We start from the raw sequence: 5,121 nt of genomic DNA, 5'->3' as shown, positions 1-5,121 counted from the left end.
CATGGAGCCAGGAGTAACCCCTGAGCACTGCCGGGTGTGACCCAAAAACCACAAAAAAAAAAAAAAAAAAAGGGGGGGGGGCAGGAGGGGCCGGAGAGATAGCTCAGTGGTGTTTACCTTGCAAGCAGCCGATCCAGGACCTATGGTCCCATATGGTCCCCCATGCCTGCCAGGAGCTATTTCTGAGCAGAAAGCCAGGAGTAACCCCTGAGCACGGCCGGGTGTGGCCCAAAAACCAAAAAAGTGGGGGGGGCAGGAGAGATAGCACAGCGGTAGGGCATTTGCCTTGCACGTGGCCAACCCAGGGCTGACAGTGGTTTGATCCCCAGCATCCCATATGGTCTCCTGAGCCTGCCAGGAGCGATTTTTGAGTGCAGAGCCAGGAGTAACCCCCCCTGAGCGTCCCTGGGTGTGACCCAAAAAACAAAAACAAAAACAAAAAAGACCGGAGAAACCTTCCTGGGACCAGAACTAGATAACAGTAGTGAAGGCTTGTTGCCTTGCACATGTCTTGTACCAGCACCCCATAGACACCCCTGAACATCTCCAGGAAGGATCCCTGAATTCAGTCAACCCTAAGCACAGCTGGGTGTAGCCCCCCAAAATAAATTATTTTGTTGTTTTGGGTTTTTTTTGGTTTTGGGGCCGCACCCAGCGATGCTCAGGGGTTACTCCTGGCTGTCTGCTCAGAAATAGCTCCTGGCAGGCATGGGGGACCATGTGGGACACCGGGATTCGAACCAACCACCTGTGGTCCTGGATCGGCTGCTTGCAAGGCAAACGCCGCTGTGCTATCTCTCCAGGCCCAATTATTTTGTTTTTGTTTTTGGGCCACACCCAGCAGCTCTCAGGGTTTACTCCTGGTTCTGTGCTCAAAAATCACTTTGGCAGGCTCAGGGAGCCATATGGGATGCTGGGAATTAAACTCAGGTCCGTCCTGGGTCAGTTGCTTGTAAGCCAAACGCCCTACTGCCCTACTGCTGTACTCTCTCTGGCTCCAAAATATAAATTAAAATGTCTTTCTCCCATTACAGATAAACTTGGGGGCTAGAGACAGAACAATGGAGAGGGCCCTTGCCTTGCATATCACCAAACGGGGTTCGATTTCTGGTTCCTTAAGCCCCACCAGCAGTAGTGATCCTTGAGTACAAAATCAGAAGTCAGTCCTTAGCACCAATTGTGGCCCCACATCAAAAACAAATTTTTGCAGGCTGGAGTCGATAGCACAGCAGCAGGGCATTTACCTTTTTGTTTTGTTTTGTTTTTTGTTTTTGGGCCACACCTGGCATTGCTCAGGAGTTACTCCTGGCTGTCTGCTCAGAAATAGCTCCTGGCAGGCACGGGGGACCATATGGGACACCGGGATTTGAACCAACCACCTTTGATCCTGGATCGGCTGCTTGCAAGGCAAACACCACTGTGCTATCTCTCCGGGCTCAGGGCATTTATCTTCTTCATGGCCAACCTGGAAGGAAACGAGTTTGATCCCCAACATTCCATGTGATTCCTTTAGCCTGTCAGGAGTGATTTCTGAGCTCAGAGCCAGGAGTAACCCCTGAGCACTGTCAGGTGTGGCCCAAAAACTAAAAGAAAAAATTTTTTACTTATAATAATAATAATTGGGGGGGGGTGCTGGAGCAATAGCAGTAGGGCATTTGCCTTGCATGCAGCTGATCCAGGACAAATGGTGGTTCGAATCCCAGCATCCCATATGGTCCCCCAAGCCTGTCAGGACGATTTCTGAGTGTAGAGCCAGAAGTAACCCGAGCATCACCGGCATGACTCAAAAACAAAACAAAACAAACAAAAAATTTGGGGGGCTGGAGAAATGGTTCAACACTGCATGTTCAACCTAGCAAGAATATGGAGTAGCCCCAGTCCCCCGTCAGATATAGCCCGAGTTCCCCAAAAGTATAAACTTGGAGGCTCAAGAGGTCCCTAAACCACCTACAGACCCTGTTGAACGTGGGTAACCAAAATGACTACTGGGCCCACACTGGGGGCTGGAGGGCCCTTTGGGCTGAGAAGGTAGATCCCTGCAACAGCAGCAGGGCTCTCTCTGGGTGTTGTGGCACCACCCTTGCCCCCCTCCACTGCTCTCCTGTACTTTCTTGCCCCTTGCCCAGCCTGGCAAGGCTGCAGGGTGCAGGGGTGGTGTCTCACGGACACAGCGCCCTCCCGCCCAGGTGGCACCCAGCCCTGCTGCCCTCCGTGTCTGCCAGCCCTGGGCTGACCGCTCCCTGCCCTGTGGCGCCTGCCAAGTCAGGCTGGGCACAGCCAGTTCTGGGCCCTGTCGGCTCTGCTGTTTGTGGTTTCTCTGCAGCTTGCATGTGACTCTAGGCAGAGAGAGCCTTGCCACAGCCAGACCGGCGGAAGCGGGGCCTCTGGAGGTTGGTGCCAGCAAACCCAGCTCCCCTGCTGCAGGTGCAGGGGCCAGGATTGGGGCACTCAGAGACTCTGTTGGATTTCTTTGCAAACCTGAATTGTTTTCTCTTTGGGGACCCACACCCAGCTGTACTCAGGACTGACTCCTGGCTCTGAGCTCAAGGATCCTTCCTGCAGTTTTTTTTTTTTTTTTTTTTTTTTAGTTTTTTTGGGCCACACCTGGCAGTGCTCAGGGGTTACTCCTGGCTGTCTGCTCAGAAATAGCTCCTGGCAGGCACAGGGGACCATATGGGACACCGGGATTCGAACCAACCACCTTTGGTCCTGGATCGGCTGCTTGCAAGGCAAACGCCACTGTGCTATCTCTCCGGGCCCCTTCCTGCAGGTTTTAAGGGACCTTATGGGGTGCTGGGGATCAAACCCAGGTTGGCCATGTGTGCAAAGCAATTGACTTCCCTGTTGTCCTATCTCTCTGGTCTCCCCCTCTAAAAGAAAATTGAGAGTCAGAGAGCTAGGACAGTGGGAAAGGGTTTTTTTGTTTGTTTGTTTTTTCGGGTCACACCCGTTTGATGCTCAGGGGTTACTCCTAGCTAAGCACTCAGAAATTGCCCCTGGCTTGGGGGAGACCATATGGGACGCCAGGGGATCGAACCGTGGTCCTTCCTTGGTTAGCGCTTGCAAGGCATACACCTTACTTCTAGTGCCACCTCGCCAGCCCGAAGGGAATGGTTTTTGTATTGAATCCAGTCAACCTACTTTCACTCCCTGACACTACATAAAACCCCTAAATTCTGGGTGTGGCTCAAAAAAAAAAGTGAGGCTGAATCAATAGGACAATTGGGAGGGAGAAAGAAAGAAAGAAAGAAAGAAAGAAAGAAAGAAAGAAAGAAAGAAAGAAAGAAAGAAAGAAAAGAAAGAAAGAAAGAAAGAAAGAAAGAAAGAAAGAAAGAAAGAAAGAAAGAAAGAAGAGAAAGAAAGAAAGAAAGAAAGAAAGAAAGAAAGAAAGAAAGAAAGAAAGAAAGAAAGAAGGTGAATTCAATTGAAGATTGAGAAGAGAGCTCAAAGTCTAGAATGGGAGACAAAGAATATTTTGGCAAATTTCTACTGCAATGTCTAGTTACATCCAGTTTCCAGTTTTTTTTTCTTTTGTTTTTGGGGTCACACCAGCAGCGCTCAGGGGTTACTCCTGGCTCTATGCTCAAAAATCACCCTGGCAGGCACAGGGGACCATATGGAATGCCGGGATTCAAACCACTATCCTTCTGTGTGAAAAGCAAACGCCTTACCTCCATGATATCTCTCCAGCCCCAGAGTTTCCAGTTTTCAACTCTCTCAGTGCCCTCTGCCCTCCTCCTCACATTTTGTGTTTTGATTTTTCTTGGGAACACACCCAGCAGTGCTCAAAGCTTACTCCTGGCTCTGTGCTCAGGAATCACTCCTGGCAGGATTTCTGGGGACCCTAAGACAAACCAGGGATCAAACCTAGGTAATGTCACATGCAAGGCAAGTGCCCTCCCAGTGGTACCATCTCTCTAACCTGCATCTCCTCACTTGGTATAGGGCATAGGACTGGCACTGTGGAACTAGATCCTTCCAATAGAATTTTCTAGATTGATGGACAGAATTAAGATATTGTTCATCAGGGCCTGAGAGATGGCTTGGAGGCAAGGCGTTGGCCTAGCATGCAGAAGGACAGTGGTTCGAATCCCAGCATCCCATACGAGCCTGCCAGGAGAGATTTGTGAGCATAAAGCCAGGAGTAACCCCTGAGTGCTGTCGGGTGTAACCCAAAAACCAAAAAAAAAAAAAAAAAAAAAGGAAAAGATATTATTCATCTGCTTTGTTTGGCCAAATGTGCTCAGAATGATAAAGGAAGATGTGATTTTTATTTACTTATTTTTTTTTTTTTGGTTTATGAGTCATACTGGACTCCTGCAGGGCTTATTACTCCTGAGGCTTGGGGGACCAGGGGACCATAAGGAATGTGGAGGATCAAACCTGGGTCAGCCTTGTGCAAGACAAATGCTTTCTACAGAGTTCCAGAGGCCTTAAGTAGTACCCGTGTTCAAACCTTGGTCTGATGCTTTCAAGGTAAGCAACTTCCTTGTTGTATTACTAGCTTTCCGGTCCCTATGGATACTTTTTACATTTTTTTTTTTATTTGTGGGGGGTGGTTTGTGGTCATACCTAGAGGAACTCAGGACCAGTCCTGGCTCTGTGTTTGGCGGATTGAATCCAGTCCTCATAAAAATCCCGACCTGATTTATTTATTTTTTGTTTTGGGATCACTCAGGGGTTACTCTTGGCTCTGTGCTCAGAAATTACTCCTTGCAAGCTCAAGGGACTATATGAGATGCCGGGGATTGAACCTGGGTTCATTCTGAGTTGGCTGCTGCAAGGCAAACACCCTACTGCTGTGCTATCACTGATTTATTATGTATCAGTTTAGTGGCACAATATGTGATTCTCATGGCTGACTGGCACACAGCTCTGCACTTAGGGGTCACTCCTGACAGTCAAGGGGACCCAGTGGGATGCCAAAAATCAAATTTGGATTAAGTGTAAGGCAAATGTCCTCCCTACTGTACTGGGTTGCTGTGATCCAAATTTATCAATTATTATTATTATTTATTTTTTTTTTGGTTTTTGGGTCACACCCAGTGTCGCACAGGGGTTACTCCTGGCTCTACACTCAGAAATCACACCTGGCAGGGTCGGGGGACCATATTTGATGCC

Source organism: Suncus etruscus, chromosome 15 (assembly GCF_024139225.1).
Source record: "Suncus etruscus isolate mSunEtr1 chromosome 15, mSunEtr1.pri.cur, whole genome shotgun sequence".
NCBI lineage: Eukaryota > Metazoa > Chordata > Mammalia > Eulipotyphla > Soricidae > Suncus > Suncus etruscus.
Note: the sequence above shows the minus strand (reverse complement) of the source record.